At 38.1% G+C, this 12,989-nt stretch overlaps 1 protein-coding gene across 2 annotated transcripts in view; it reads right to left on the bottom strand.

Annotated features, from left to right (window-relative positions):
- TSPAN12 (tetraspanin 12) overlaps positions 1–12,989 on the bottom strand; it is a 62,553-nt gene that overhangs the window by 31,778 nt on the left and 17,786 nt on the right. The gene's annotated exons all lie outside the window — the stretch shown is intronic.

Here is a 12,989-nt window from a genome sequence, read left to right as displayed (position 1 = left end):
TCCTTCTCTACTAGAAATAGAGGGGATTTATTTCTCACTATTAAGGGTTATTTCATCTCATTATATGTATACAGACAAAACAGGAAAATCTCAAGGAGGTCCTTTCTTAAAGAAACATTTATTTATAAAAATGATTTTGTTCCCTGATACTACCTACCCCAGGATTTCCTCCTAAAGAAAACAGATTAATAAATGTATGCCCCTATCCCTTCACCCTCCTGAAATTTCGCTAAAATAAAAAATAAGGGATCTTTTCTATAAAAGGCATAAACTCAGGGGTAAAAGAAAAGGAGATGACAGCAAGTAGAGCTTGGAATGTGTGAACTTCTCAGCAGTCCCCCAAAAGCTGAAGGCTTAACCAGTAGGGAGGAAAACTGAAAACAACAGAATCCCCTGAAAGCTCAGGAACTGGCAGGTAGGATACCCCTGGACATGGACGAAGGTAGGACTGAAAACAGAATGACTTGCTGCAAATCTCTTTAGGAAGAAGTTAGACCCCATGTCCCTTTCTCCATACTAGAGAGCTGGGTGACTACCCAGATCCACCAATACAGAAGCTGGGGTATTTATCCTGTGGAGACAGCAAAACAGAGGACACTAGAAACAGTGGAAGACAGAGGACAGTACTGGCAAAGCACACTGAAGTTCAAATTTACACACTTTTTTCACAACGGTTCAAAATTCCTATCAAACCAAAATAAGCTTTGGATTTCTAGTAGGATACTAGGAGCTAAAGGGCAATGGAGGAATGTTTTCAACATGCTGAGGGGGAAAATGATCTCTAACCTATAATCCCATAATAATTAAAATTATCATGAAAAAGCAAATAGGGCCATTTTTAGCCATAAAGACTTTTAAAAATGTATGTCCTCTGTATGCTTCTTCAGGGAACTACTGGAAGATGTGTGGACAATGACTTGGAATCTAGAAAACAAGGAATCTAAAACAAGAGAGAGGCAAAGGTAATCCCAGAATGGTAAGTAAAGGGATAGCTTTCAGAGTTTCAGTGAGTCTAGACTGGAGAGGTCTAGAATGTTCTGAGATAGATTTCTTTAAAAATAAAATCAACAGAATACTCCAAATATTTGAATATATAAAGAGAGGAGTTATACCAGAGTGAGTTTAGAGTTGAATTAGACAGAAATACATAGAAAATAGAGTTACTAATTCCAAGAAAAACAAAGTATTATTCCAGAAAGAATAATCAAACCCAGTGTCTCCCTGGCCCAGCTGTGAATAACATTTACATAGTTATAATCTTAAAGACCGAACTATCTGGAGTTATGACAAATCTGTGTCGAAGTGTGATAGGAAGTTTGCATGGGAGGTTGGGGCATGAGGACAGGACAGGGTGCCAGATCTCCATCTTAATAAGTTCTTCATCATAAGAGGTCAATGGATAGTGCTTAAAGCTGAAGACTAAAAGAGTGTGAGAAGAGTTACATAAATATGAGATTTAGAGATGGGTAAGTAAATTCTCAGGGAATCTGCTAAAACAAAATGGAAAGTGGTTACCTCTTAGAGTGGAAAATGGGAAGGTGGAAGACTGCTATTTCTCATAATAAGACTTTGAGAATTAAATTAACTGTAAATTATGAAGCATTCTGGTAAAAGTAAAAGCAAAATTAGAACAAACTATAGTCGTGCTGAAGCCTTGACATGAAAAAGAAGAAAGTCAGAGGGGGAAGGATGATCTATGTTTTACGTAGACAAAGTTATTCAAAAGGCTGAAAATTATAAGTGGCCCAATTACACTTCATGGTTACTGGAACTAAAGGAGGTGGGTGGCAGCTGGAAACTTTATGCTCAGGTGCTGTCATCTTTTTGCTCAATGTACCTCCAGTAGCTCAGAATAGGAGTGCTGTAACAAAATACAAAGTGTATAGCTGAATGTGATTCATAGACCCAGCTCAGAGGTCTCTCTCTTTCACTAGACCTTCTTTGGCAACTTGGATCTCTCCTGCAATATTACTCATTAAAACCACACATACAGTCTGTTTAAATCAGTGTGAGCTGGAATGTTTTCCATGGAAGTTCACTTCAGTCACTAAATTATGAAGCTTAGAACTCTATGTTATGTACAATTTCATTCAATGAGGAAGACCTAGATTTAGTTCACTTTCTGGAGAGATACATATGTTTGTATATCCCAGTATTGTGAGTATATAAAATGAAAAGTATATAAAGTATATTAAAAATACACAAAAACTCAAGTATATAACTATATACTCAAATATGTGTATGGGAGTGCACACACACACGCACACACATAAATGCATGCACAGATAATTTATTGTGCCAGAGATTTACAAGCACTATATAATTTACTCCTTAAGAAATATTATAAAAACATCATTATCTCTACTTCTTAGAAAGAGAAAATGGGGGCGCCTGGGTGGTTCAGTGGGTTGAAGCCTCTGCCTTCAGCTCAGGTCATGGTCTCAGCATCCTGGGATCGAGTCCCACATCGGGCCCTCTGCTCAGCAGGGAGCCTGCTTCCTCCTCTCTCTCTCTCTCCGCCTCTTTGCCTACTTGTGATTCAAATAAATAAATAAAATCTTAAAAAAAAAAGAAAGAAAGAAAAGAAAAAGAAAATGGAGCTATAGGCAAATCCATCCCCAGCTGAGAGACAGCAGACCACGAAGTCTTATGAAGCACAGGTTCTAAGGTCAAGCATCCTAGATTCTGATCCCAGCTTCACCCCGTAATAGTTGGGCAAACCATTTAACTTTGGGGTGTGTCAGTGTCCTCATCTGTAAAATGGGATAACAGTAGTGCCAACCCCATAGTCTGGTCAGCAGAAGTTGACAAGTCAATACATGTAAAACACCCAACAGTGGCCGGCACATAGCACATGTTCTATGAGGGACGGTGGCAGTAGTGTTAGTGATAGTTCATAAGCCACCATCTCTAGACCCACAGCTTCTTACCTTTCTTACCTTTGAACTGATGGGGAATGATTTAAAACCTTATGGCGGGTGATGGACATTGGGGAGTGTATGTGCTATGGTGAGCGCTATTAATTGTGTAAGACTGATGAATCCCAGACCTGGACCCCTGAAGAAAATAATATATTATGTGTTAATAAAAAAACAAAAACGAAAACGAAAAACCATATGTTTCCCTCCTTGATCCTTCCTAGTTGGGAAAAGGAAAAAAAAAAGGACTGCCAATAATATCAAAATTTTAAGGATGGCAAAAAAAAGTCCTTTTCTTTTCCACCTATGATGGTTATTTAAAGGCACAAAAGCTGCTTCAATTGCAAAGTAAAATCCTTGACAAGTTATATAAAAAATTCCATCTTTTCTTTTTATGTTTTGAACTTACATTGTCAGTCAGATCAGCTTCTTCCCAGTAGTAAAATTAATTTTTCCTTTTATTCACATTTTACAATTTTATGATGAAGTCTGGTGCCATGTAGCCAATGAGTGCTTAACTGTTCATTAAATGGAAATTTCATAAAAGCTCTAATAAGTGCAAGTGATTTATTTTCTTTTTATACCTTTAATTCTTTACTGTTAATAACCAATAATAATAAAATTTCTAAGAAAGTAATATTTTTTGTATAAAATATCAAATAATTTTCACTTTTGGGAAAATAGATTAATTTTTTAATTTTTTTTTTTAAGATTTTATTTGCCAGAGAGAGAGAGTACACACAAGCAGGCAGAGAGGCAGGCAGAGGCAGTGAGAGAAGCAGGCTCCCTGCCGAGCAAGGACTCTGGGATGATGACCTGAGCCGAAGGCAGGGGCTTAACCAACTGAGCCACACAGGCGTCCCAATTTTTTTTTTTAAAGAATTTATTTATTTATTTGACAGAGAGAGATCACAAATAGGCAGAGAGAGAGGGGGAAGCAGGCTCCCTGCTGAGCAGAGAGCCGGATGTGGGGCTCCATCACAGGACCCTGAGATCATAACCCGAGCCGAAGGCAGTGGCTTAATCCAGTGAGCCACCCAGGCACCCCAGGCGTCCCAATTTTTAAATTTTTATTTCTAACTTTTATTAGTCTAATAGAAACATAAAAGCAATATGTCCTAACAAACAAAGCCAATCAATGCACTGAGCTCGTAAATTCAGAGAGTGTTTAATTTTATAAGTAGTTGAGAAATATAGGAAAAATATTTTTGATTACTAAGAATATTTTTATAGAAAATATATTCTATTAATACAAATTAATACAAATACAATCTTCATTCTATCCAGCTTTATAGAGAGAGGAAGCAAAAAAAAAAAACAAAACCAAAAAAAAAACACCTATATCCAACCTACCATAAATAGACCAGGCACTTATTTTCCCAAACTGCTTTTTTATATAAATGTCAACTGGAAATTAATTTTTACATTAAAACAAAATATAATGATTTCCTTGAACACCTTTAAACAAATTTCTCTGTGTAAGCAAGCAGATAATCAACCAAATATCACAGAATACTTTCAGTAAGAATATTTTTCACCGAGAGAAAGGTAAAAATTATAAACACTGTGGAAGTTATTTTAACCTGTTACTTTCTTAGTTTATAACTAAAAACTGAGGTCATTTTATCTTAAGTAACATTCAAACTAATTTGAAACTGGAAAAGTCAGATTTGCTTATCTTGGAAAATTAGTACAACCTGAGATTCCCCTCCCTCCAAATAAAAACAATTTCAAAATACAACATACTTTACTGGACATTTTAATATTTTAAAAACCTGGTGCCTTTTGACTCCTATCTACATGCCACATACTCAGCACTTTTAATAAACAAAAAGTTTGATTAAAAGCCTGCATTCGTGAAATGATAAATGATAAACTCCAGTCTCTACCCTGTCAAATACTAAACTCTGCAAGATTTCAGCGCTAAGTATCCCTCTGTCAGTTGTTTATTTTTCCTTTCCTGGTGATTGGAGGTTTAAAAATATTATATTACTTATAGTTAGTAAATAAGAGAATTCCACTGCCAAATATTTGTACAAGATAATGGAACAGCTGACATTCTGTTAAGAATCCACTGGGACGAAACTACTAACAGTCCAAGAGGACTTGCTGCTTAAAATACACACCCACACAAAGCCTCCGTTTAAGCCTGCTCTCCAAGCGATGTCATAGGTTTGGGACTTTCTGACAGCCAATTAATTATTCGCCGTGTTCCATGTCTTTCTACAGATTCTACAGACAACGCAACATTAAATTATCCCTTCTTCTCAGAATCATAAATGAAATGAGATCAGTCTAATTTAGGAATGCCAGAACTATAAGCCAATTTTTGAAGAAACACAATCTTGTAACTCCTGAACCCCTGCAGAAATTCAGGGTAAGGCACAAACATATGGGCACGCTGTGGTCCTTTGTCCATGCTTCTGAATGAATAACTATAGAATATTTCTAGTAACTCCTCTTAATGTGCTCCCTTTCGGCGCGTTTGCACTGGTAATTGCTGAGCTAATATCCTTATCAAGGATGTTGCTGAAGCTCAAATTTGTACATATTTGCCTTATGCACTGCTCAGACTGTTTGGGAAATGTGTTACACCAGAATCTGAGGGACTTAGCCAGGGGCTGCGAGTTCCAGGGTCAATGATCTATATCATCTTGGGTAAAACATTAAGGGCAAGGCAGTCAAGTCGCTGGGTATGATACCGGACAGCTTCTGCTGCTTTGTAAGCTGGGTCAGCTCATGTCCGCGTGCTCAGCCTGAGCTCCAAAGATCTGCAGGGTGTTACTGGTTTCTGAAGTTAGGGCTCTCTTTATATACTTTGGGGCCATTCCTCAGAATTTGAGACAGGGCTTCCCATCACCAGACCCAGAGCAGGAAAGTGCAAACAGGAAGGAGGCTTAGAAATATCCAAAGCCATGCGCCTGGGTGGCTCAGTGGGTTAAAGCCTCTGCCTTCAGCTCGGCTCAGGTCATGATCACAGGGTCCTGGGATCAAGCCCTGCATCAGGCTCTCTGCTCAGCGGGGAGCCTGCTTCCTCCTCTCTCTCTGCCTGTCTCTCTGCCTACTTGTGATCTCTGTCAAATAAATATATAAAATCTTTAAATTTAAAAGAAAAAAATATCCGAAGCAACAGTAGCCAAAAGAACACCAGACTCAATTCTCATCCAGACTGTGCCTCTTACTCAGACCCAACCAAATGTGGCCAGATCCTTCCCCAAAACCAGAGGGCCAGGAGCTCCTTCTTGCAGGCAACTTTATGACATCTTTTACAAGACAATGATGTGTTATTGGGTGGAAAGAGAGTTTATACTTTAGTATCAGCCGTTAACTTTTGAACCTATATGTAACTATGTCTGTGAAAGTATCTTCTTCTAAACCACAATCTTTAAATTATTTGACTTTTATTTTCAGACAAGATAGGCACTTGAACTTACTTTTGTATGCTCTCCAGAGTAATCACAGACCCTATTTGTTAAAAAGAGTGTTAAAATAACGTGTTCCCTTTAAATTGTACAAATGTATGTATATGGATATTTATTATAAGTACAGAGGTGTGACTTTTCTTCTTGTTTTGATCAATCTGTTCAAGTAAAAACTTTCTTCCTGAACCAAAAATATATTTTCTTCCTTAAAAGAAGAAAGCATATGAACATAACTCAATTCACAGTCATGCTTAATGTTCAGGGAAAGAAAACCACATGTGAATAATGCTAAAATCTTTAAACTCTCACCAAAGTTGTTCAAACATAAATAATTCAGTCTAACTGATTGAAGATGGATAGTTTGAATTAAATCGTATGAATTACAGAATGATTTTAAAGAAATGCACCCTTGTCACAACAAATATTTGAGCTATACCAATGGTGAAAACTAGAGATCCTCCAAGACCTGCTTTTATAAACAGACCAACGATCATTCGAAGGGAGCATATCCATTATCTGTGGGTAAATGCTTCACAGGTTTGAGAAGTTTGTTCTTGAACAAGTTAAGCAGTTCTACAATAATCCTCTCATACCAGTCATTTGTTTATGAAACCTTTTCTCCCCCAAGGCTGGAAAATTCCTGTGGCATTCCAAAGAACTACTGTTCTAACCCTTCCCCAAGCATCCTTGAACCTGGCTTTTCTCCCTAAGGGCACCTTAGCTCAGCACCCGGTTTCCTGGTGCCTACTTCAGCTGGATAATCATGTTTTTGCTATGACCCCTGAACTAAACACATCCAGATTAACAGAATTTTTTTAAAAGATTTTATTTATTTATTTGACAGACAGAGATCACAAGTAGGCAGAGAGCCAGGCAGAGAGAGAGGGGAAGGCTCTCTCTTCCCACTGAGCAGAGAGCCCAATGCGAGGCTTGATCCAAGGACCCTGAGGTCATGACCTGAGCCGAAGGCAGAGACTTAACCCACTGGTCACCCAGGTGCCCCCAGAATTTTTTTTTTAATAATACACATCTGAAAAAAAACTCTAAGATGAAAGATAGACTTCCCCATCTGAGTACCTTTATTTCTTCATCAGTAAAGGCACACTGTTAGAATAAAATATGTCTTCCATTCTCTCTTCTATCATCCAAAAAAAGGTTTTCTAAGGGGTTCCTGGTGGTTCAGTGGGTCAAGCATCTGACTCTTGATTTCAGCTCAGGTCGTGATCTCAGAGTCCTGAGATGAAGCCCCATGTTAGGCTCTGTGCCCACAAGAGGGTCCAGCTTGAGATTTTCTCTCCCCCTGCCCCTCTTCAGCCCCCACCCCATTGCCGCTGTGCGTGTACTAAATAAATAAATAAATAAATAAATAAATAAATAAATAAAATCAATCTTTAAAACAAACAAACAATGTGAGGCTCCTTTAGCCCAGAGTGGCTAAAACCAGGTAGCTATTTTCTCCCAGGTAAACGAGCAGAAGCCTCAGATACAAGCAAGAAGCATTAAGTAGCAAAAGAGAGATCACATGACTACTACGCTCACAGAACTTCCAACTGCAGAGCAGGTATGCATAACATTCAAGACTTTCCAGAATCTGGTTAAAGTTCACATAGCCAACTCTCCGCCCTGCATACCTGGCACACATTTACCGTATGACTGACAGACGCCCTTCTCCAAACACATCGGGAGCTTCCAAGTCCTATCACTACTGCCCTCTCCAACAGCCTTTCAGTTCCGGCAAAATATCTTCTCCCCCAGCAGAAACCATTCGGTAAGCCACTGCCTACCTCTGTCTCCCAATTCATCCCTCATCTGCCCCCCTGAAGAAAAAACAGGGAAAACCAGATGTTTTTCAGATGTGTATTATTAACCACTTATTTTAGACTAACTCAAATATATTGCTCAACAAATGCTAAGTGATACCACAACAGTATTTATACATTTCATATAAACTTGAAATTAGTGTTTCTGTCATGTGAGCTGAGAAGATTCATTTTAATCTGAGCACATAACCAGGTCCTGTTATCATCTTTTATCTGATAAAAGGGCAAAAACATATGGATCACAATTCTGAAAAAGTGTTCTAAATCTAAGAAATTCCATGAAAAAAGAAACCTTTAATTCATAAGCTATTACTTCATCACCAACTTCATGAGACATTGCATATAAAGTAAATATTAAACATCATTTTTCTAAGAAGTTTATCTGAAAGCTACTTTCCTCATTGGCTGAAATGACACTTCTCTGTCCTTTTAACTGCGTTCACTTGCCCTCTTGTTTTAACTCTGTACTTTTATTTTTTTTTTTTAACTCTGTACTTTTAGAGAACTGTTTCCTGAGTCATCTAGACAGCCACAGGATTTTAAATGAACATCTACTGTTTTACATTTGCCAAGGGAAGTCAACCGATTGACAAAGCAGAAGCAGATGATGGAGAAAACCCATCACACAACTGCTGAATTCGCCTCCAAGGTACCGTTTGCTGAGTGGGCAACCAGCACTCCTGGGCTAGGACAGACATTTCAGTTGCATGTGTTGCCACAGAGATACCTGGATTTAAACACTGTGCAGACTAACGACATTCACCAAATTAATGGATAGACATGTACATGGCTTATATTTAACTGATGTTATTTCAAAAAATATATTAAGAAACAACATATAATGAAGCTTAAAATGTTTACCGTGACAGAGTACACCTAAATTATGCGCAGGTCAGAAATATAAAAGATTTGGGGCACCTGAGTGGCTCAGTGGGTTAAGCCTCTGCCTTCAGCTCAGGTCATGATCACAGGGCCCTGGGATCAAGCCCCACGTTGGGCTCTCTGCTCGGTGGGAAGCCTGCTTCCCCCTCTCTCTCTGCCTGCCTCTCTGCCTACTTGTGATCTCTGTCAAATAAATAAATAAAATCTTTAAAAATATATATATAAAAGCTTGAACTGTTCACACTTTGAACTGCAAAGTAAGCAAAAATCCAACAAGCACTCAAAAATCCTGTCACAAAAAACAACCTGAGGGTTTTGAAGGGTCAGGGGTGGGAGGTTGGGGGAACAGGTGGTAGGTAATGGGGAGGGCACGTTTTGCATGGAGCACTGGGTGTTGTGCAAAAAGAATGAATACTGTTACGCTGAAAAAATAAATAAAATGGAAAAAAAAAAAAAATCCTGTCACAAAGACCCATGCTAAGGGCCAGAATATCACAGAGTTGTCCAAGGTCCCCGTCTTGGACACACTAACTTTAAAGACATCTGCTTATGTGCTTTTCTGGGGCATAATTAGAGTCAGTCAAACCAACATGACTTGAGAAAACAAAAGAGGTCACGGAATCCTGTGCTGGGCTTCTGTGCATACGAAAGCAAGTGGTGAAAACCGAGCCTCTGGACCCAGAAATGCTTGCATCGCCTTCAGTTTCCTCTGCCTGAGACCTTTTGTGAGTTTAACAACTAACTTTGAAAACTATAGCTTTTAAAGAATTCACAAAAAAGAAATGTCACAATAATCTGTGTTGAAGAGATGTGTTTCCATCATAGGGAAAGTGCATAAATGTAGAGTAATACCTCATTTCCTGATGTCAAGTAATACAAATATGACTTGCACATGCCATTAAATGTATCCGTAATTCTATTTCAGCGAGGTCTACTGGACTCAGCCACCTTCCATCCAGTCCCCAAAGTCTTAGTTCAGACCCCAGCTATGGCTAACTAACTAACTACTAATAGGGCTTCTCAAGGTCTTTAACCCTAAATGCCGGAAAAACCCATTGGCTCTTCGTAGCCCAAGGGACATCAGACTTTCTCCTACAAAGATCTTCACAATTGGACTACTACATGCGCTTCTCGCCGCGCACTGACACTGCAGTGTCCCATCTAAGTTGCCTAAGCTTACCATGTTCCTTTAGTCCTCTGTGTCATTGCACACTCTGTGTGGTTCTAAAGCCCCTTGCCTCCCTGTCTCCATGAGAAACCTCGGACACATTTTCAGTATCTTTTCAAAGTAGCTCAGATAAAGACCTTCCTTGGAAACCTGCTGGAAGTCTCCAACTGCTCCTTAATCTGTGTTCCCATACTTATTTATTTATAACTTTCATGCTGTATTTCGCTTGTTGTTTTTCTGTATTCTCCCCTTTCACCTCGTATCTCCAGGGTCGACCACAGACCGGGTACATGATATCTGTTTAAGGAGGGAAAAGGGAAAGAAATGGGGATTAGGAGGGCAGAAGGGGAGAAAGGAAAGGAGAAGAGAGAACTGTGGCAGAATTTTTAGAGTTTCTTTTATGAAAAGGACATTAAAAGATTATATTTTCAAAGGTTAATTGACTACTGAATGCCTTGGAATTATAAATGAAGCATATTTAAGTCTTACAGAAATAATGCTGATAATTAATTAAATGTATTGTAACAGTAGCTTGGTGGAGTGAAACAGGCACAGGCCCCTAGCAAGGACTGTATTTGAATGCTAATGATGGCAACTAGGGGCTGTATATCTTTGGACATCTTTCCTTCCCTCATCTGTAAAATAAGTCTAACCATATAAAATCGCAGAGAACAGGGTAAAACACTCAGCAGATGCTGAAGATGTGGTCAATAACATGATGGACCTTGACTGACATATTTGCTAGGCTATCGCCCAAAATCATAAAAAGAAAATAAAAAAGATATTTAACTTAATAGTTTAATTTTAGCTCAATTGCTTATGACTAGCTATATAATTATAAAATTTATAACTACTTGAAAGAAGCCCTTAAACAGAAAGTCTGTAGAAAATTATTATTTCAAGATCTTCTGGTTTTACATGACGACTTCAACCAACAGAAGAACCGAGGATGGTTCATTTCCTCATGGCCATTAAAAATTTACTTGACTTCCATTAAGGGAATCATTTCAAATCTGGTTCAATCACAGTGTATTTTAAGAAAGCTTTACAAGTACTTCCATATAATCACTAGCCATATGCAAATGTTCTGGGATAATAAAACTGAAACAAACAAACAAAAAAACCTTCCCTTGGAAACACAAGGTCCTTGGTCTTAAACTTATGAAGTGCTTCCAAAGTAGGTTCTGACCAGCGCTTGACTAAACTGGTTTGCGCAGGAGGTAGAATGTAGATTAGCATCACACTCTGACAAGTGATGATCTCCTGATGGCGACATTCAGCTGTTGTCGATATTGTAAACATGTCTGCTCAATCTGTTTACATTCCCCTGAGCTGGCTCCGCTTTCCTAATGCCTGTGTTAATAGGAAGGTAGGATTGCAGTAACAAATGAATTTCATTTAGTCTACAGCTAAAAGCCTTGGGAGTACCCAACTAAGGTTTAAAAGCAATTTCCATTAGCTTCCATTCGTCTTCAAAAAAGAGAAGGAATTTCTGCTATTAAAATCACTCTGCAAATCATGGCGTATTCAAGTTTATTTTCCTAGTCATTTTTGCCTTGTTTTCCTAATATAGTTAGAATTTAATTACTCCTATAAATATAAAAGATATATTCTTATAAATACATAAAAGTTTCTGTTCTATGACAATTTCACATTTATTAAGAACAAATCCAGTTAGAGTAGGGTTGCCAGATTTAGCAAAGGAATTCCTGGATGCCTACTTAAATCTGAGTTTCAGATACACAATATATAAAGTTTTGTAGATATAAATCCCAAATAGTGCATGGAACATGCTTCTACTAAAATATTATTTATTGCTTATCTGAATTCCAAATTTAATTGTACATCCTGCATCCAATATGGGTACCTTATATGGGGACCTTAAATTAAGGTATTTTAACAACTTGCAACCATAATTCAACAGAAGGGTCAAAGTTCATGACCAAAGTTCACCAGAAATGTTTTCCTGTGGGTAGCCTCTTAGCCTGCCCAGTTGTTGGTATTTTGGGGGAGTGTTGTGAGGGGATGGCAGGTTGGTTATAAAGACTTGTTTCGAGAGTCTCCCACTTTTTCTTGATCAGTCCAATGAATAACAATGTTCTGACTTTTGCTTGAGCAGCTCCATAGCCCGACTGGTTTTTGGTAATCATTCAAAAGATATGGCAACTCTTAGGGATACTGGTTGTCTTTTTGTTTTGTTTTGAGGTACTGATTGTGTTAAAAAAAAACAAAAACAAAAACAAAAACAAACTTCTTCCTGCTAGAGTCTTATTTACAAGTGAAAGAAGACTTCTAATACAGGAAAATGAATGAGTTGGATTGAATGTACTGGACTTCTTTAAATATTAATTAGGATAATAAGCCAAAGGGCACAAAGGAAGAAAACATGAGAGTGTTGCCTTGCAAATATTTGCCAAAGACCTAACATCCTGTCATATTTTGCATTAATGCCCCTCTACTCCTTTATGAAGCCTTTTCCCCTTAAGGATAAAGAACAAACTGAGGATTGATGGAGGGAGCTGGCTGGGGGGTGGGCTAAACCGATGGTGAGGATTAAGGAGGACACTTTTTATGAAGAGCCCTGGGTGTTATATGTAAGTAATGAATCACTAAATTCTACTCCTGACACCAATATTACACTATATGTTAACTAACTAGAATTTAAATTAAAATTTGGGGGGAAAAAAAGAGAAGTCATTTTCCTTGAAGTGAAACACTATCTAAGAGTCAAGTTCATCCTTCTTTTTTTTTTTCATTTTATTTTATTTTTTTTTAACAT

Source organism: Meles meles, chromosome 10 (genome assembly GCF_922984935.1).
Source record: "Meles meles chromosome 10, mMelMel3.1 paternal haplotype, whole genome shotgun sequence".
Lineage (NCBI taxonomy): Eukaryota > Metazoa > Chordata > Mammalia > Carnivora > Mustelidae > Meles > Meles meles.
Note: the sequence above shows the minus strand (reverse complement) of the source record. Positions and strands in the feature narration are given on the sequence as shown.